Below are 22,303 nucleotides of genomic sequence, written 5' to 3'. Positions count from 1 at the left end.
GTTTGTTGAGTGTGTCCAGGATGGATTCCTGTCACAGTATGTGGACAGGCTGACTGGGGGAATGCCATACTAGATCTACTACTAGGTAATGAACCGGGTCAGGTCACAGATCTCTCAGTGGGTGAGCATCTGGGGGACAGTGACTACCGCTCCCTGGCCTTTATAATTATCATGAAAAAGGATAGGATCAGAGAGGACAGGAAAATTTTTAATTGGGGAAGGGCAAATTATGAGGCTATAAGGCTAGAACTTGCGGGTGTGAACTGGGATGATGTTTTTGCAGGGAAATATACTATGGACATGTGGTCAATGTTTAGAGATCTCTTGCAGGATGTTAGGTATAAATTTGTCCCGGTGAGGAAGATAAAGAATGGTAGGGTGAAGGAACCATGGGTGACAAGTGAGGTGGAAAATCTAGTCAGGTGGAAGAAGGCAGCATACATGAGGTTTAAGAAGCAGGGATCAGATGGGTCTATTGAGGAATATAGGGAAGCAAGAAAGCTTAAGAAGGGGCTGAGAAGAGCAAGAAGGGGGCATGAGAAGGCCTTGACGAGTAGGGTAAAGGAGAATCCCAAGGCATTCTTCAATTATGTGAAGAAAAAAAGGATGACAGGAGTGAAGGTAGGACCGATTAGACATAAAGGTGGGAAGATGTGCCTGGAGGCTGTGGAAGTGAGCAAGGTCCTTAATGAATACTTCTCTTTGGTATTCACCAATGAGAGGGAACTTGATGATGGTGAGGACAATATGAGTGAGGTTGATGTTCTGGAGCATGTTGATATTAAGGGAGAGGAGGTGTTGGAGTTGTTAAAATACATTAGGACGGATAAGTCCCTGGGGCCTGATGGAATATTCTCCAGGCTGCTCCACGAGGCGAGGGAAGAGATTGCTGAGCCTCTGGCTAGGATCTTTATGTCCTCGCTGTCCACGGTAATGGCACCGGAGGATTGGAGGGAGGCGAATGTTGTCCCCTTGTTCAAAAAAGGTAGTAGGGATAGTCCAGTTAATTATAGACCAGTGAGCCTTGCGTCTTTGGTGGGAAAGCTGTTGGAAAAGATTCTTAGAGATAGGATCTCTGGGCATTTAGAGAATCGTGGTCTGATCAGGGACAGTCAGCATGGCTTTGTGAAGGGCAGATCGTTTCTAACAAGCCTGATAGAGTTCTTTGAGGAGGTGACCAGGCATATAGATGAGGGTAGTGCAGTGGATGTGATCTATATGGATTTTAGTAAGGCATTTGACAAGGTTCCACACAGTAGGCTTATTCAGAAAGTCAGAAGGCATGGGATCCGGGGAAGTTTGGCCAGGTGGATTCAGAATTGGCTTGCCTGCAGAAGGCAGAGGGTCGTGGTAGAGAGAGCACATTCAGATTGGAGGATTGTGACTAGTGGTGTCCCACAAGGATCTGTTCTGGGACCTCTACTTTTCGTGATTTTTATTAACGACCTGGATGTGGGGTTAGAAGCGTGGGTTGGCAAGTTTGCAGACGACACAAAGGTTGCTGGTGTTGTAGATAGTGTAGAGGATTGTCAAAGATCCTGTCAAATGCAGAGAGACATTGATAGGATTCAGAAGTGGGCTGAGAAGTGGCAGATGGAGTTCAACCCGGAGAAGTGTGAGGTGGTACACTTTGGAAGGACAAACTCCAAGGCAGAGTACAAAGTAAATGGCAGGATACTTGGTAGTGTGGAGGAGCAGAGGGATCTGGGGGTACACGTCCACAGATTCCTGAAAGTTGCCTCACAGGTGGATAGGGTAGTTAAGAAAGCTTATGTCGTGTTAGCTTTCATAAGTCGAGGGATAGAGTTTAAGAGTTGCAATGTAATGATGCAGCTCTATAAAACTCTGGTTAGGCCACACTTGGAGTACTGTGTCCAGTTCTGGTTGCCTCACTATAGGAAGGATGTGGAAGCATTGGAAAGGGTATAGAGGAGATTTACTAGGATGCTGCCTGGTTTAGAGAGTATGCATTATCATCAGAGATTAAGGGAGCTAGCGCTTTACTCTTTGGAGAGAAGGAGGATGAGAGGAGACATGATAGATGTGTACAAGATATTAAGAGGAATAGATAGAGTGGATAGCCAGTGCCTCTTCCCCAGGGCACCACTGCTCAATACAAGAGGACATGGCTTTAAGGTAAGGGGTGGGAAGTTCAAGGGGGATATTAGAGGAAGGTTTTTTACTCAGAGAGTGGTTGGTGCGTGGAACGCACTGCCTGAGTCAGTGGTGGAGGCAGACGCACTCGTGAAGTTTAAGAGACTACTAGACAGGTATATGGAGGAATTTAAGGTGGGGGGTTTGAGGGTCGGCACAACATTGTGGGCCGAAGGGCCTGTACTGTGCTGTCCTAATCTATGTTCTGACCAAGACTATACTGAAAACAAATCTTTGAAAGACAGGGTTCTTATAGATGAAGTAATCCATATGAGACAGATTAGGTGGTATGTATAGTGAGTACAATTGCTAATTTATTTTACCATTTTGCTTTACAAGCCAATAGTTTTGTTGGCTAATAGTATGATTTCACTTATTCTATCATGTATTTGCTCCTCAAGGCAGATATCCTGATAGACTTGATTTTAACATGGAAAAGCAGATTCCTATGCTACATGAATTGAAATAAAAAGTAAAAACAGCAGCCTAGAATTGAAAGGAAGTACAGTAATTTTCTGGATTAAAGAGGCAACAGACAGCCATACTTTTTGCCTAGTTGTTCCCAGTCCTTTTAGAACCCTGAAAAAGAAAAAAAATCTTCATGTTCACACCCTTTCTTTCTCCCTCTCACTATTCTCTATCTTTCTCTCTGTCCCTGTTCTGTCCTCCTTACTCTTTCTGTCTGCCTGTCTCTCTTCCTCTCTCTTCACTTCTGCTTCTGTTCTCTCTGCATTTCTCTCTGGGAAGAGCGAGGAGAGGGAGTAGTAGTGGAGGGGGTTTGCAACTAATAACTTCCACATGAGAGAAGAATTACTTTTTTCTCTTCTTTGAAATTGAGCTGTATTATACTATTGTCAATTTCCTGGACTGTTATCTCCTACATTGTTGGAATTTTCGCCACATTTAACATCAAATTCACAGTGGAAGTATTAAGTAAACAAATTTGTCAAAATGAATTCTTTGCATATTAGTCTGTAGATATAATCACAGAATGTTTGGTGAAAATAAGTGACTTGAGAACAGTATTTTTTAAAAAAACAGTACAGCATTGCCAGATTTCTAACATTGTAGTGCATTGTATGGTTAAACTGCTTTTCTTAGCCTAATAGCAATTAAGTTAGAAGCATTTATCCAGAGACCTTCACAGAAGTGTTTCCATGACAACCTCCATGTTAGTTAAGGCCATAAGAGGTGATCAACAGTTTATTTTTTTCCTTTGTGAAGATTAGATTTGTGCTGACAGTTTTGGCTTTAATAGCACTCTTACACCATGAAAGTATTTGTTTACTGGATCATATGCTGTTAGCTGTCATCTGCAGACAGATTAGCTACTTTGATAAAAGAATGGATTGAGGCAGTGTGTTCATCATTAATGCTACTGACAAATAAAATTGCTAAAAATACACCTGACTTTTAAGCAGATTTACAAAAGCAGAAATTAGAATCACCTGATTTAAACAATTTTATAATTTCAAATATTTGCAATTACAAGAGTTTCAACAGAAATGATCTTGTTTCATTAATAATTAGAACCTCAGGTTTTGTTTAGTTTTGCTATCGAAAATTTTGGCAGTGCAGAATGCACCTTTGCCCTAAAAAAGGAAAATGACAGGCAAGCTGTTGATGTTGAATGAAATTATTTGTTGAAGATGGTGCAGCATTTATTTGATTTGCAGCAGAATTGAAATATTTTCAGTTAGTGTCTCAAGCAAAGTCTATCTGCTAAGACAATCTCTCTCTTCAAAAAGTAGTAGAAGTGCTTTAGTGCCTGTCAGGCTCCTCCTTTCCAGAGGTGTCCACCTGGGGCCTACAAGTAGCATGTATTCCCTCTCATAGTAATCAGATGCTGTTTCTATGACAATATATAGTGTGGGGACAGATTCAACAGGCTCATTACTGTGTTATCCCTGTGTCCTTGTATCACAAGAAAACAGACAAAATGAAGAAATATTGTTCCTTATTGTGTATAATAAATGAAGCAAATTTTAAAACAACATTTGATGGGAATATGGTGGTGCATGATGATGTGATTATTGTAAGGTATAGTTAATTCCTTGCAACTGCAGCAAATATGTTGTCTTTCAGAAACTGGTATATGGATAGTTACTTAAAAGTCTTCTGTGGATGTTGTTTGCATGACACTGTACATATCAAATATGAACTGGCAACTTCTGTGCTTATTGTTGGATTTTAAGTGCCATTAGCAATTGCAGCCAGGGATGGAAATTTTACCAAGTTGAAAATCAGTCTCCAGTATGTTACATTAATTATTAGATATTCAGTTTTTATAAAAGCATCAGATGTTTTAAAAATCATACCATGAATCTGGATGATTGGCATTATTTCCTTAGTTTTGTGGAGAACATTTTAGAATTGCAGTACTACCTCACTTTTACTAATTTGTTAAAGTTCTTATCTCCGTATGGGTTATTTTAACAGAAGGGGAAAGAAAAACATTTACATACCAGCAGTCCCAAGGTTACGAAAGGGTTCTATTCCTAAGAACTGATCGTAATTTGAACTGTTCGTAAGTTTGAAATGAATGAAAACAGTGTGTGGGAGAGGATGACAGAAGCCACTGTGATGGAGAACAAGCAGGGGTGGGAAGAATGGCTGGCAGCTGGCCTTACTGATTCACAGAGTGAGCAAGTCCGCTTAGAGCTCCTGGTTCTGCTTGGCCTGACCTAGTCTCTGATTGTTGCACCTCGTGGGAGAGGGAAAGAAAAGAGGAGAGAGAAGGCACGCAGAAATGTTCCATTTGCACCCAAGAGAAAGATGCCTGCAGCCCCACAGCAGCCAACAAATTCATCTTAGCAGTCTGTGGAAGGGTCGTTTTTATGTATGGGGGATATGTAAGTTGGGCATTCATAACCTCTGTATTTGGCTATAATTTTGAACTTGCATCTGCATTGGGACTTTGTTGTTTATGGAGGATTAGGAGACAGAACATCTCCCTTCTGAGGGCAAGTGCATATGTTTGAATCTTAAGGTTGTCCAAAACTTAAACCACTTACTGCTACTAATTATAAAAAAAAATCTTATTGAGATTTTTCTGGTAATGGTAAGGTTCCTCAGCAGACTGTTGATTTAAAGCAGCTAGAGGCATGACCTGATAGTTTTGGTACAAAAGTGCATATATTTTGAGGCTATAGAACAAAAATAAATATGAACACTCCAGAAATTAAAGAAGGTAGTCTAGCACCACTTTCATTTTGATGCACAGTAAAACCAAGCAGAAATAGCCAGGTTTGAGTTGCAATTTGTCTGTGGAATAAGCTGAAGCAAATCTGCAGGCAAGTTTTCTGTAAGATGACTATATTCTGTATTAACATAACACCATTAATTGAGAAACAAAATTAACTGTATCCATGGCCTTAAAATATTACTGTGAAAAAGACTGCTCTTGAGTATGATTGCCTTTTATAATTACTTCAGGTTTTTGAAGAACGTACACAGATATTTTTGGAAGTTGTAAAATAATGACCACTCACAAACATTGTTCAGGGTATCTGATTTGTGGGCTGAATTTTTGTGATTGGGTTTTGATTGGAGAAACAATGGTATCGTGAAGGCATATTTTATCTCTGCTTTAACTGCTTGGCGTTGGATCTAAAATACCCACTAATCAGGGGAATGATTTTGGGTAGATCCCTAGAACCATGAAGTTTGTTGCTAAAATATCTTTATAAAAGTCACTTTCTTATATTTTCTTTGGATTCCACTCCTAGGTCTCCAGTAGTTAATACATCCAGTTTGGATGTATAGTTGGCCTGGATGCTTCTAACATTAGGGGAATTCAGGTGGATGTTTAGAGTGCCGTGACCCATAACATCTGTTGTGGTCTATTTTAAATTATTCTCTTTCAATGACAAAAGGCAGCATTTATCATCCTCAGTTCATCTGAGGTGGTCCTTGTTGTAAATATAGTAGTCATCCAACATTTTCTTCAGACCAGAATACCAGAGATCTGAGCCCACAGTCTGAAATATTTGGGTGTATTTCAGCAATGCAAATAGTCTACATTCAGATCTGACTCTGGCACCATAAGGATGAAAGTGAATGAACAAATGACACATATAAGTAAACTGTGAGGAGGAGTTGAGGCAGGATGTCTTGGAGATTCTTTAAGCATTTTGCTAACCGGCAGAAAATATCTGATGTTCGGAGAAGTGATGTTCACTATCCAGCGTTCTTTCTCTGAAAAAAAATAATTCCTTGCACTTGGATAGTTTTCAGTTGCCAGTCTCAAATAGGAACTTTATGCAGTGTCACATTCCAGTTAGAAGATGCACAGTTTTGGTAGAATTTGACGTTTGATTCTTCAAAGCACCTGTCTTCCTTGATAAAGCATGAAGCATCAATAAAAGTTATTTAAAGGTGGTGGCAATTTTACCAGACTGCTATTGCACCTCTCCATCAGTGCACTTTTAATGTGATTTAACTTCAAATTATGACATTTCTGTTAGGAATTTTTATAAAATACTTTATACTTTATTGTCACCAGACAATTTATTCTAGAACGTACAGTCATCACAGCGATATATGATTCTGCGCTTCTCACTCCCTGGATTACAAATATTAAATATTAAAAATAACAAAAAATTAGTAAATATTAAAAATTTAAATTATAAATCATAAATAGAAAATAGAAAAATGGAAAGTAAGGTAGTGCAAAAAAACCGAGAGGCAGGTCCAGATATTTGGAGGGTACAGCCCAGATCCGGGTCAGGATCCGTTCAGCAGTCTTACCATAAATAACATAAACAAAACTTCCTTAGTAACTTAAGGGGCAAATAACTGAAAAGAGCCTATGTATTCAACTTCCAAACTGAAAGATAATAGTTTATTGATTGTGAAACACTGCTCACACATGATTGCACAGCTAAATACATGAGCAATCACATTGACAATTTTGCTGATGACACGACAGTGGCATATTATCAACCAACAACGGTGAGACAGCATAGAGAGAGGAGGTGTAAGAGCTTAAGGCCTGGTGCCAAGCAAATAATCTCTTCCTCAATGTCAAACAAGACAAAGGGGATGGTTAGCAACTTCAGAAAGACTCACACCACTCACACCCCTTTTTACATCAGCGACACAACTGTGAAAACTGAAAGGAGTTTCAAACTCCTGGGACTCCATGGTCCCAGAATGCATCTTGCACAATCAAAAAATGCTCACCAAAACTCTACTTTCCGAGGAAGCTAAAAAGAGCTGTACATCAATACTCACAACCTTCTAAAGGTGTGCAATAGAAAGTATCTTAACAAGCTGCATCACTGCAGAGTACGGAAACTCCACTCTGATGGACAGGAGGGCTCTACAACGAGTAGTCAAACTGCCCAACATATCATCAGCATCGGCCTACATGCCATCAAGGAAGTATATACAGAAAGGTGCCAGGAAAAGGCCAGCAGTATCATGAAGGATCCCGCCAACCCTGCTCATATCTTGTTTGGCCCCTCCCATCAGGAAGGAGGCCACGTAGCATTCATATCAGGCCCACCAGACTCAAAAACGATGACTTTCCCCAACCCACCCCACCACCACTACTGTCAGTCACCTTATGTACAGACACTCCTATACCTAGTGCGACTTTATGTACACACAATCAATCTATGTGCAGAAAATAAGCTATTTTATGTATTTATTGTGTTTTTTAAATTATTATTGCATTCTTTATCTTATTGTGCTTTTTTTGTGCAGCATCTGATCTGGAGTTACAATTATTTCATTCTCCTTTACACTTGAGTACAGGAAATGACATTAAACAATCTTGAATCTTGATTCTTCAGTTTAAAAAGTATTAGAAAGTAGTTGTTCTATTCTGATATTTGACAACTGTGTTTTGTTTCTCTATGAAATTATAAATCCATTTTACAAATTCATTTTAGTTTATGGCTTTACTTTTGGACATGAATTACTAATGCTATTTATTCCTTTGCTTGTACATGACAAAAATCTTAAATATTGCATACTGTAAATTACTGTTGATAATTGCTTTACTGTGTGATTGGCCTTCAGCCATTTGAATGCTGAATTTTAGGTTGAGAGTAAATGCATAACCAACAATCAAAATCATTATATTCTAGCTAGACATTCAATGACTAAGGAATTGCAAGCAATTTTCTGGTGCATAGCCCTAAGCATTCACAAATGTAATCGATATAGTTGAATAGTTTTTGATACCCTGCAAGAATATATTTTAGATACAGGGATCAAATACCAGTTCTTGTTATATCCACAAGAGGATCAAAATTAACACTGAGTTTTTCTATGTTTTGTACATAGATCAGCATTAATTGGTGTTTTTATCAAATGTCATGCAATATAATATTTTTATATGGTGGAAGTTAAAAATCCAATTACAAAAACAACTACTTTTGTACAATATGTTTAACATTGCAGAACATCTTATGGCTAATTACTGAAGTGCCATCAAACAGATATTGACATCAAGACACATAATAGCACCAATCCTTTCCCTGTGAACTTAGCACAGTCAGTGCATGTTTTGAACAGAAGGAGATTGAAATTTCCCAAAAGCTCCAATGTACCTGAACCCACAGTCACTGTTGTGGATGTAAGTTTAGTCTTCCAGAGAGTACCTATGGAATGCAAGTGGCTCAGAAGATGTTCCTGGGCATGTCCTTAGATCCTGTATAGATAGGTGGTGGGGTTATTTGCAGTTATTTTTAACTACTACCGGCTTCAATTTTGGGTTTTACCTGCTTTAAGATGACCATTACCATCCCATTACCTAAGAAACACAAAGAAATGGGATCTGATGACTAGTGCTCGATGGCCCTGACATTGCCATCATGAATTGCTTTGAGAGGCTAGTCATGGCACACATTACCTCCAGCTTTCTAAACAACCTTGACCAATTGTAATTCACCTACAGCTGAACCAGGTACGGTGGACACCATCTCGCTGACCCTACTGCACTCATCTCTGAAGCAGCTGGATGTGAAAGACACCAATGTTAGACTGTTGTGTATTGACTACAGCCCTGCCTTCAGTACTAGAATTTCAAGCAAACCCATGTCCAAGTTCTTGAACCTGGGAGTCAACATATCCCTTTGCAACTGGATCCTTGACTTTCTGACCAATAGACTGCAATCAGAAAGAATAGGTAGCAACATCTCTGCCATGATTATTCTAAACACTGGCACCCCATATGTTTGTGTTATCAACCTCCTACTCTTCTCCTGTACACTCATGACTGCATACCCAGATTCTGTTCTAGTTCCATCTCTAAGTTTGCAGCTGTTACCTCAGTAGTGGGCAGTATGAAATAATGATGAGTTGGAGTACAAGGAGGAGATAGAGAGCCTAGTAACATGATGTCATGACAGTAACCTTTCTAGCAGTGTCAACAAAACAGAAGAGGTGGCCATTGACTTAAGAGGTGGAAATGCTTTTGAGATTGAGAGGGGTGAAAGCTGTAAGTTCCTAAGAATTAATATCACCAGTAGCCTTCCTTGGTCCAATCATGTTGATGCTCTGGCAAAGCAAGTTCACCATTGCCTCTATTTCCTCAGGAGTCTGAAGAAATTTTTCATGTCCCCTTTAAGCTTCGCCATTTTTTATCAGTGCGCCTTAGAAAGCACCCTGCATGGTTGTATCATGACTTGGTATAGCAACTGCTTTGCCCGTGACTGCAAGAAACTGCATAGACTTTTGGACACAGCTGAGCACATCACAGAAACCAGTCTCCCCCTCCATGGACTCTATGTACTCTTCTCGTTTTCTTGGTAAAGCAGCCAGCACAATCAAAAATCCCTGTCACCCTGGACATACTTTCTTCTCCTCTCTGCCATCAAGCAGAAGATAGTACAGCCTGAAGGCATGTACCCACAGGTTTAAGGACAGCCTCTATATCCCATTGTTTTGTGTCCATTGAATGGTTCCCCAGTATAATATTATGAACTCTTGACCTCACAATTTACCTCGTTGTGACCTTGCGTCTTACTGTCTACCTGTACTGCACTTTTTCTGTAACTGAAACACTTACTTATGCATTCTGTTGTTGTTTTTCCTTGTAGTTCCCCAGTGCACTATTGTAATGAATTAGTCTGTCTCAGCGGTACGCAAAATAGATTTTTCACTTTCCCTCGGTATATGTGACAATAATAAACCAATTTACCAATTATTACAGAGGTAACCAAACACTAAGTTCAAAATGTACGTTCTCTGATGCATCTTGAAGGTGGAAATAGAGGCAAGATGTTGAGAAAGAGAATTCCAAATCTTAGGAAACGGATAACTTTGGAACAATTAAATTCAGGGATGATTAAGAAGCTAACTATCTGAGAGTATAGGTATTTCTGACACTCATGGAGGAGAAAAAAGTACAGTGTCAGATCAATATAGCACAGTACGAGTGAATATTGAAAGCTAAAATGTGTTAAGTTAGATTTTGAGCTGAATAAACTATCCCAACCTAGAGATTTGTGCAATTCCTTTGATTTGCCTCCCAGTGCAATTTCCTTAGTTTGCCTCCTAGGTTCAATCTACTCAACTTAATTGTATGCTTGTTAAGTGTATAATGATACAGAAATTTATGCATTGTAATTTTGCAGTCAGTATCACCATCCTCCGGGTGGTAAATACAAACCTATTAATTTTCATCTACATGTTATCATCTTCATACTACCACATATTTAAGCAATCATGAACAATCCTGTAAACAAAATTCAAAGAAAACTAGATGAATGTGTAATAATTACACACGCACAGATTTTTTTCAGATATTCTTCAATGCACTGTGGTTGATTATCTTTCCCATATATTAGAATTCAAAATGTTTTAAAAAATGTTATCTAAATTGAGGATGGAGCATAATTGTCACACTATCAATTTTCACTTGACTTGCAGTTACATGGAATTTTAACATCTCTTCAAAGTTACAGCAATTCAGTGGGGATAAAATGTAGAAGAAAATTTTGATTGGAAAATACCTTTTCTAAATGTCTTTGAAATTCAAGAAGGTGAATAGGCAGATGGATTAAGGAGGGGGATGCAGTAAGTTCAGGCAGAGTGGTGTCTGCAACTAAGATGAAATAACATGAAGAGAGATGCATAAAGTCATAAGGAGGAGCAAATGATGCAAGCAATTAAACAAGGCAGGAGGAGACTGTTGAAGTTGAATGACATGAAACTATGATATGATTTGTAAAATGAGGGAGAATTTTAATATGCAGCTATTTTCCATGAATAGGAACAAAATAAATGATGAGAAAATAAGTTGAAGAATATTTGTAGGCAGTCAAACTTGGAGAACATTGCTCTTTTTCAAATAGTTTTGTGTCATCAATTTTGCAACTGAAATTGGCCTTCCCAACAGAGTAGCACTTGCTCAGTACCTCACTAAAGTGTCATCCTGGAGTATAATGCTCAAACATTAGATTTGGGGCTTGAAGCAATCCAATTTGGATGGGAGGCCAGAGTGCTAACATTGATTCAAGGCTGACACCTAGTGGGTAAATAGAATGTGTAGTGTACAGCAGTAAATCCTGGGGAAATCTGAAGTTCAACCCCCTGGTCTTTGATCATTTTGGTATTTTCAATTAACCCAAGCAGTTCTAGCAAAGTAGGAAAATATCTGCCAAACAACAGGGTACATAGTTTATGGTCATCTCCAGGTTAGGAGCATATATTTGCAAAGTGACAAAATGATTAGTTTTATTGCTTTGCCCATTCCACTGCATTGTGAATGTTCTTATTTTGTTGCTCCACTCAGCTTGGAATTAATACTCTGTGTACCTGGGTGTAAGTTGCTGCCTGCCTCATTAGAACACGTGTATAAGATCATAAGTTTACTTTTGAGTATAGCTAAAATAATACGATATTTTTGGATAACTTGATGTATATGCTACGGTGATCAGAAACATCAGAACAATCTTGAGGCAATCATTAACGTGATTTCCAATATGAACATACCTTTCCATTTTATTTATGATTTTAAGGGCATTGAAAATGTGTGTTTGTTAGTACAGCAATACTCACACTAGGCTGAAAGAAGTTACAAGAAGATATCAGTTAGAAATTAACTCTTTTTGGAAGATTATTGTTTACTAATGTCATATTTCATTGGGACTACTCTGATTTCACACAAACCGCTTAGTAAAGTTGACTACCTAGCTTCCTGAATGTGAAAATGCAGATGCTTCTAATAATTAACTATTAAGTTTAATGCTACTTAGAATTCTTGTCATAATTTGCATCTGACTTAATTGTGCTTTCCAGTCAAATCACCATGCTATCATTCACTTCTTAAACATTTATTATTGTAGTAACATGCTGATCTCAGTTCAAATTATAAGCAACTAGAAAGACAAATTAGAATTAAAGATATTTTAATTAAAACTGAAAGTTCCTTGGAAAAATATAGTAGTACATTTTTCAACAAAACTCAGTACAATGCAAAGTTTTTACTGCATTTGGAATTTGAATAAATGTACAAATAAAAATTATATTTGATCAAATGTTTTATGTTCATGCAGCCATAATCTGAATTGTTAAATTCGTGTTCTACTTTTATAAGATTATTGGGCTTATTTTTCTGACAGGAACATTTATTGGACAAATTCTTAATCTCTGTACTTCAGATTATCACTATTAACTGATCTGGAATTTACCTCTTCATCCCTAGATATAAATGAATGATGTCTAAAAATGATTTGCCGACCTATCTTGCATCATCTTGTTTGAATTACATTAGCACTTATGATGCCAGTTTCCATCAGGACCTGTAGAAGGGTATAAAACACTGAGCAAATTAAGACAATGTCTTTTCCAAATGTGATTCAATGAAACCAGGGATAAAGTCAAGTGCTAATTGTTTGTTTACCTTGGACTCATAGTTGGCAGTGCTTAAATATTGAGGACACAAATAATTAGATAAGGTTGATTGACAACATGGTTAAGAGGTTGCCACTGTAATTGAATATTAGTGGGACTGTTAAATTTGCTGTCAAACCAGTTGGCATGATAATCACATCCAGATAGTTAAGCCTGGTTGCTCTCAGTGTCATCAAAGATTTAGTTGCGATATTTGTTTTTTTTATTTTATCACTGGCTCCTGCTGATATTAGACAAACATCCAAAATAATGGGCAGGTGACAACCAACTGGTTCATTGAGGCTTCCTGCCCCATTATGACAAATCATTTCTTCCCTGTTCTCTTCTTGGAAAGGTACAGTATCTCTTGAGGATAGTGAAGGAGAATATACCCCCAAATTGATCAAAGCAAAACCACAGGGGCTGAGTGTTAATCTAGAAAGACATTATTCTTCAAGATTAATTCCTGGCTGGACCTGGATTAGACCATAAAACTATTAGACATAGAAGCAGAAATAGGCCATTTGGCCTATCAAATCTGCTCTGCCATTCAATCATGGCTGGTCCTTTTTTCCCTGTAACCTTTGATGCCATGTTCAATCAAGAACCTATCAAGCTTTGCCTTAAATGCATCCAACGACCTGGCCTCTACAGCTGCCAGTGGGAACAAATTCCACAAATTCACCACCCTCTAGCTAAAGCAATTTCTCTGCATCTCTGTTTTAAATGGAAGCCCCTCCATCCTGAGGCTGTACATTCTTGTCCTAGATTCCCACACCATGGGAAACATACTTTCCACATCTACTCTGTCTAGGCCTTTCAACGTTCAAAAGGTTTCAATGAGATCCCCCCTCGTCCTTCTAAATTCCAGTGAGTACAAACCCAGAGCCGTTAAATGTTCCTTATCTAACCCTTTCTTTTCCGGAATCATCCTTGTGAACTTCCTGTGAACCCTCTCCAATGCCGGCACATCTTTTCTTAGATGAGGAGCCCAAAACTGTCCACAATACTCTAGGTGAAGCCTCACCAATGCCTTATAAAGCCTCAGCATCACATTCCTGCTCGAGACCTCTTGAAATGAATGCTAACATTCCTCACCACCAACTTAACCTTTGGGGTGTTCTGCACAAGGACTTACAAGTCACCTTACATCTCAGATGACAACAGGAATTCTGCAGATGCTGGAAATTCAAGCAACGTCGACTGCACTTCTTTCTAGAGATGCTGCCTGGCCTGCTGCGTTCACCAGCAACTTTGATGTGTGTTGCTTACATCTCAGATTTTTGTTTTGATTTTCTCCCCGTTTAGAAAGTAGTCTGCACATTTATTTCTACTACCAAGGTGCATGACCATGAATTTTCCAACATTGTATTTCATTTGCCAGTTTCTTGTCTATTCTCCTAATCTGTCTAAGTCCTTCTGAAGCCTTTCCGTTTCCTTAACACTATCTGCCCCTCCACGAATTATCATAACATCTGCAAACTTGGCAATAAAGCCATCTATTCCATCATCTAAATCATCGGTATACAGCATAAACAGAAGCAGTCCCACCATCAACCCCTGCGAAACACTTATAATCACTGGCAGACAACCAGAAAATGATCCTTTTTTTTCCCACTCGCTGCCTCCTACTAATCAGCTAATGCTCTAACCATGCCAGTAACTTTCCTGTAATACAATGGGCTCTTAACTTGGAAAGCAGCCTCATGTGTAGCACCTTGTCAAAGGCCTTCTGCAAGTCCAAAGATTCAACATCTGCTGCATCCACTTTATCTATCCTACATGGAGGAAGGAGAAGATGGGGGTGTGACGCAACTTGCAGCAGCCACTCCGGTGGTGGTGTCTGTTATTTGTCAAGTAGGGTGCTGTGCACAATCCTGATTTGATGGAGACAGATGTGAGAACACGGAGGGACATCTGGAGAAACTTCTGAATTGCCTGCTTCGCTGCTGCTGCTGCTGCTGCTACTGTGTGGTCCGGAACCTCCAGAGGAGAAGGCCCTGAGTCCTTGGCTCTGCTTGTGGCTCGGAGAGGCTGTATTGGAGGGGCTGGTCAGAGGCTCGAATTTTTCAGATGGACTCAGAGTCGGCTGCAGTTGGGTGCTTCCAATGCATCGGCAAGTTGTCGGCGCTTGGGGGTTCATGGCAGGGAGAGTTTCTCCCTTCTGCCGTCTGCATTAGATGATGAGTTGATCGGAACTTTGAGATTTTTTTTTACTCTGCCCAGGGTCTGCTCTTTATCAAATTATGGTATTGCTTTGCATTGTTGTAACTATATGTTATAATTATGTGGTTTTGTCAGTTTTAGTCTTGGTTTGTCTTGTTTTTTTTGTGATATCATTCTGGAGGAACATTGTATCATTTTTTTAATGCATGCATTTCTAAATGACAATAAACGAGGACTGAGTGTCCTCATAATCTAATCTAACCTAATCTACTTGTTATCTCCTCAGTGGATTAGTTCCTCACTGGAGCTGACACCACAGAATATAGAAGAAATTACTTGAATGTGTGGGACCATTCCATTTTAACAGAATAGAGAAGACAAGCAAACATAATTTAAAACAAGACCAGCTCAGAAATAGAATAGTTTATGTAACATAAATGAACACACCACTGGTTCATGTGACAGCATGACTGCATGCTTTCATGATTACTTTCTGACTGGACCAGGATTAGTTTGCCTCAGTCAGAGAGACCTCTTGCCTTCAATAGTGTTCTTACTTTAAAGATTAGTGTAGTTATGCAGGAGTTTGCTGATACCTTGATGAAGCCATTTATATCATTACCAGCAACAGGCAAGGTCCCAGAGGATTGGAGTGTTGCCAAGGTTATTACTTTGTTCTAGAAAGTAAATAGGGAGTGTGACATTGGTGCAGGGTCCTCTGTTGTTTCTGATGTATATAAATGATTTGGCTGAATGTAGATCAGTTGTGATATGGGCGGAGAAGTGGCAGATGGAGTTTAATCTGAGCTAGTGTGAGCTGTTGCATTTAGAGGGGTCTAATATAAGGGGAAATATAATGGCAGGACCCTTAACTGCTTTGATTACATAGGGAACTTGGGGAACAAATCCATAGCTCACTGAAAGTGGCTGCACAAGTAGATAGCGTGGTTAAAAAAAAAGCATATGGTGTGTTTGCCCTCATTTGTCATGTCATTGAATGCAAGTGTCAAGAAGTCATGTTGCAGATATTTTAAACTAGTCTTCAGTCACACTAGTAGTACTGTGTGGAATTCTGGTCATTCATTATAGGAAGGATGTAAAGGCTTTGGAGAAGATGTCAGGAGGTTAAGGGTTACAGAAAATGGGGTTGACAGAAGAAATCAGCTGCAATTGAAAGGTAGAGAAGACTTGATGGACTGAATGGCTTAATTCTTCTCCTGTATTTTATGATCTTATGGATGGAGAAGAGGTTTGCTAGGATACTGCCTGGCTTAGAGAGTATTAGTTATAAGAAGAGATGAGGCAAGCTTGGGTTGTTTTCTCTTGAGCATTGGAGGCTAAGGGGACACCCAGTTATGACAGGCATAGATAGGGAAGACAGTCCGAAGCTTTTCACCATGGTAGAAATGCCAAGTACCAGAGGACATGCATTTAAGGTTTAAAGAAAATATGCTGGGGAAGTTTTTTAACATGGAGAATGGTAGTTTGTCTGGAACCAGAGGTAGTGGTGGAAACAGATATAATACTGGCATTTAAGAGGCTATTAGATAGTCATCTGAATATGCAGAGAATGGAGGGACTTAGATTATAAACACGCAGAAGAGTTTAATTCAGCATGGACATTGTGGGCCAAAGTACTGTTCTATTTTCTATGTTGAGCTCACAAAACACCTCCTTTATCTGTCTACGCAAAACGGCTGGAAAATCCAGCATCTAATTTTCTTTGCAACAATTTAGGCTTCCTGAATCCGGGATCCATTTTCCCTATTCAATTTTTTTTTAAGATCCAGGCATTAGTTCTTTGCTAAGCCCTCTGGGGACCTTGGTATGTTTTTAAAGAAAGATGTTAGGTTGTCATTGGGCTTCTTAACATTAATTGGGTAGGTCCTCTAGAGCTGCTTCCTGTATTGTCAATATTGATTTGTCTTGAAGGTTAAAATAGACAAGGACTTCCAACCACATTCTCATCCCATACTCTGAATTAAAACTGTGATACAAAATTTTGTAGTATAAAAAGAGACCACTTTGCTCTTTGCTGTTAAATGTTATCTACGTGGTTCATCTCTTATTTCTTTGCTCTTAGACCTAAGACCATAAAACATAGGAACAGAATTAAGCCATTCGGTCCATTGAATCTGCTTTGCCATTCCATCATGGTTGATTCCTGATCCTTGTTAGCCCCATTCTCTTACCTTTTCCCGATAACCTTTGATGCCCTGACTAATCAAGAACATATCAAGCTCTGTTTTAAAGATTAGATTACGAGAACATGCAGTCCTCTTTTATTGTCATTTAGTAATGCATGCAAATGCAAAAGTAATACAAAATGATGCAAGATACAAGAAAAGTGATATCACAGAAACACATGACAGATCAAGACTGAAAAACTGACAAAAACCACATAATTATAACATATAGTTACAACAGTACAACAATACCATAACTTGATGAGGAACAGGCCATGGCACAGCAAAAAAGTTCAAAGTCTCTGGAAAGTCCATGCAGACGGGAGAAGGAAGAAAACTCTCCCTGCCATGCCCGACCACAGTTCGACTCTGAGTCGTCCGAAAACTTCAAGCTCTGATCAGCCCTCCAACACCGAGTACTGAGCACCATCTCTGCCGAACGCTTCGACCCCAGCCTCGGTAGCCAGCAGCAGGCGAAGCCGGGGATTTTGGGGCCTTCCCTCCGGAGATTCTCAGTCGCACAGTAGTAGTGGCAGCGAACCGGGCATTTCAGAAATTTCTCCAGATGTTCCTCTGTGCTTCTCACGTCTGTCTCCATCAAATCGGAATTGTCCACGGCCCCTATTTAACAGATAGGATATCATTTTACCCGAGAGCTGCGACGCGTCACCATCTTCTCCTCCCACCCACTGGTATAACCACCAATGTGGCCTTTGCAACCATCTGTTGCAGTGAATTTCACAGATTCATCACCCTCTGGCTAAAGAACTTTATTCTTGTTTCATTTCTAAATGGACGTCCCAATGTTCTGAGGCTGTACCCTCTGGTCCTAGACTCCCCCACTATAGGAAGCATCTTCTCCAAGTCCACTGTATCCAAGCCATTCAATACTTAATAGGTTTCAATGAGATCCCTCTCTCATTCTTCTAAACTACAGTGAATACAGCCCCCAAACCACCAAACACTCCTCATATGTTAACCCTTTCGTTCCTGCTATAATTATACTGAGCTGCCCCTGGACCCTGTCCAAGGCCAGCACATCTTTTCTTAGATAAGGGTCCCAAAGCAGCTCACAATACTCCAGATACAGTCTGACCAATGCCATATTAAGCATCAGCATTATATCCTTGCTTTTATATTCTAGTCTTCTCTTCCGTTCCTTAAATTTCTTTTTTTCTTAATGTAATCATCTGTACACTTTTTTAAAAGCTGCTGTAATTTTCTTTCTGTTGCTGTGTTGAAAAATAATTCTGTGTTTTACTAGCTTCAAAAAATAATGACTTCTTGTGTTTCTTAAATTATAATAACATTATATTTTCCAGATGCTGAATGAACACTGGAAATAGACATTTTCTTATTTTAACGCAGAAAACTTGTCATAATTTTAATCTCACTTTCAGTAAAAAAAAATGTTGAGTGGATTGGAGAGAAAAGTGAACTCAGGGTGGAAACTGTGATCAATGACAAAGCAGGAAGAAGCACAATTAAGAACATTGAAGGTGAGAACAAATACTAGAATTTGTATTTTTTTTCTGTTTTGCTTCATAAATCTAGCCATCATTTGATTATTTCCACGAATCCCTATGTTAATCTTTTGTTTGAATGGAAAGAGCTACTACTTTTTCTCACCATTGAAATCTTGCCTTGATTTGCTTTGTGAATCTGCTCTTCATCTTGTCCATGATCTAGGCATCTTTCTAAAGGTTGTGTGCTGTTCCGGATATTCATTCCTGGCTAGTAAGCCTTTCGGTTGTCTGCTAATCTTGCTTTATAAACACAGCAGTTACACCTTGTAAGATCATAAACAATTGTAAGTAAACTTCCAACTAACAGTTGTTTGTCTCCTGTTTGTATATAGAAGTCACTCTTCAGTTCTTAAAATATAAATGGAAAGCAGTAATCAGCTTGAAGTTAAAACAAGTACTGTCAATAGAACAGCTTTGCAAACAAGCTCTGTAGATAGTAGACGCTCTCTCTGTGAGAAGTAAGATTTAGCTTACTACATCTGGTTTATTACTGCTTGTGATGTAGTATAAGACAAGGGGTTGTTACATTTGGCTTGTTTCCAACAGACAAGCTGACTCTAAGTTGCTTAGTTTAAAGAAGCTTGCAGAACTGGATGGATAATATCATTTAGCATATCAAATAATTGAGGTGTTTATAGTTGAAAGATTTATGTACTCAAAGAAGTTAGATTTACAGCATTAATTGTGAACTGTGAACTTTAAAAGAAGATCTATGTCTCCAAAATGCTTTTAGACCATTTGTGTTAAAAGGGTATCTGAAGAAATATCATATACCTGTGGCGTCAACCCAAGTGGTGGAAAAAAAGGGTTGTTAAAGAACATCAAAAAGAATTATAGGAGTACAGGTGACCAGCTTCTATTCCTCTGGTTTCAGTTTTTGCTGCAGATGATTCATTCATCTGCATTATTGGTACAGTATGTCTTATTTTGTAAGAATTGTACCTGTGTTTTGGAAACCATTTGTGTTTTAGAAGTGGTTTAAATGTGTTTTAAGAATGTTGTTTGAATTTAAATATGTACCACTGAAGATAAATGAAGTATGTTTAAACTACTTTTTTAGCTGGAAGTATCTTCTCCTTGGTAGGGAGGGGTAAACCACAAGTCAAATAGTGGGTAGTGGCAGCTAAAATTAACCATGGCGAATATACAGGGAAGTAAACCAGTCTTTGAAGATTGGATAGTTACGGTATCATCTCCCTTTAGTGAGAGTACTCGTGGCTATTTATATCTGATCAGGCTCAAGGTCTTTGTTTGAGTTTAGAACTGTGTGGATAGCAAAGCCAATACCATCACAGTGCATTTAACATGACAACTGTAAGAGTGAATATGCTATGAAAGAATATGTTATGAAATTCTAATGAAATTGAATGACTAAAATTACGGGTATAAAATATTCCTGCCATTGGGACATTGGAGACATGTATTGTGTTATTCTGATGCACTGTATCAGACTGTGTTTTGTTTATTAGTGAAATTTTTATACAATAGACTAGTTATATTTCTAGGCTATGGCTTATAGTGAAATTATAACTAGTACCATCTGTACTGTTGGCTTGAATGAGCCAAAGCACGTCAGGTGAAGGGACTTAAACAGGTGGAACATTGTTTCGTTTGGTGTAACTGTTTCTAGCTTCACGTATTCCAGAATATTCTGTGCTGGAGCATGACTTCTGAACTAAAATACTGAAATTATTTGATTCACAATACTTGTAACGAAAGGAGTTTTCATTGGATGTGTTATGTCATTATCAGAAGAGTAAAATATTTGTACTCAACAGGGATCAAGGCCAGATCTTTGAATGCATGTCCTGTGTATCTTTATAGTCAATGAAATACTTTGGAGATGTGATATTTTAGGAAGTCCATCAGCCAGTTTGTCTTTGCCATTTACTAACAGCGTTGTGATGATGTCCAGTTTTAAATCTAAGTGATGTTGATTGAGATCTCTTATTGCCATCCAAGAGATTTCAAGACAATGGTTTAGTGTCTCAACTGAAGGATGATATATCTGACAATAGAACACCCCCTGAGCACCTCACTGAAGCATTAGCCTAAATTTTTGAACTCACATCTCGCTTCTGGAATTTTAAGCCATAACTTTCTGACTCAGCAAGTGGGATATCAGCTGAACCACATCTGATGCCACATTATGAAGTTATTCATTTTGCTCGGTTCTTTTAAAGGATTGCAGTATAATTTTATTTGCAATTTATTTTTTTAAGATTGTAATCTGTAAACTATGATTTAGTAATTAATTTATTTATTGAGATACAACATGGAATAGGTCCTTCTGGCCCTTTGAGCTGCCCAGTACTCCCAATTTAATCCTGGCCTGATCATGGGTCAATTTACAATGACCAATTAACCTGTCAACAGGTATGTCTTTGGATTGCAGGAGGACATTGGAGCACCAGAGGAAATCCACAGCATTCACGAGGAGAGCGTACAAATTTTAGATTGAAGGATAATATTTGGAACTTTAGATTAGTCTACTTTTTCCGTTGGGTGGCAGTTTCCAGCTAGTAATATTTGTGAGGAATAATAATATTTTACTCTGGTTCCTTTGAATAAATTGAAGCTATAGGAATTCAGAACATTCGAAAAAAGTAATGTAATTTTTAAATGTATCAATGTGCCAGGATCTTATTTTGTTTATATACTACATGTTCTAGATAAAAACATTCTCTTTGTAGTAAAATTAGTGTACTTGTCATTGTTATATATGTATTATAGTTCAGTTTTCTTTATGAAACTACTTGCAAAACCTATTTGAGGAAACACAGAATTGTGACTTTAACAGCTTATGACAAGCACGTTATTCTGTGGAAAGAGCATCCAGCTTGGGGCTTGGGCATATGGTGCTACCTTCTGCTAGCATAGCTCCAGACAAGTCACAACACTCATCTGGGGTCATACACAGACTCAGGTTTGTTCCTGAAGTCTGCTTTTCTGTGTGTTTCTCAGACCTCTAATTTTGGCAAATACTACATTAGATTAAACTCTGGCCACTTTCCAGCAGAAATTAATTAAAAAGATTCTATAAATAGCAAATTCCTGTGAAACCTCCTTTGCTGTAGTAGTTTGTAAAATGTGTAAAAAAATCTGGTAAAGTATATATATTTTTTCTGTTTTCAATCTAAACTGTCACTTTTCAGCAAATAGTGGCACAGATGGCAGAGTTTTGAGAGCTCATCAGACCCCAGACACCTTGGGGACAGCTGTTGCTGATAGACTTCTCCTACATGAGTTAGGTCAAGAGGAGTCAAACCTGTTACAACACCTGTTTTTTACATATGCAAATCTGTTGTTTTGTCATTTCATTAAACAAGGGAAGGCCAGAGTCTCTTGTGGTTGTAAATGAGCTTGGAACATTGCCCATTTGGAAAGAATTCTAGCAAAAAAAAGACAACAGTGATTTTAATA

General features: G+C 38.6%; 1 protein-coding gene across 3 annotated transcripts in view; it reads left to right on the top strand.

Annotated features, from left to right (window-relative positions):
- Window positions 1-22,303, top strand: part of foxp2 (forkhead box P2) — a 745,656-nt gene that overhangs the window by 55,241 nt on the left and 668,112 nt on the right. The window contains exon 1 of one of the 3 annotated variants that reach the window (XM_072267607.1): window positions 18,807-18,853. The exons of the other annotated variants lie outside the window; for them this stretch is intronic. The gene's annotated coding sequence lies outside the window, so the exon portion shown is untranslated. Of the gene's footprint in view, window positions 1-18,806; window positions 18,854-22,303 lie in introns of those variants that run through there. 3 annotated transcript variants of the gene reach the window in all.

Source organism: Mobula birostris, chromosome 9, assembly GCF_030028105.1.
Source record: "Mobula birostris isolate sMobBir1 chromosome 9, sMobBir1.hap1, whole genome shotgun sequence".
NCBI lineage: Eukaryota > Metazoa > Chordata > Chondrichthyes > Myliobatiformes > Myliobatidae > Mobula > Mobula birostris.
This window is presented reverse-complemented; position numbering and strand designations above follow the sequence as displayed.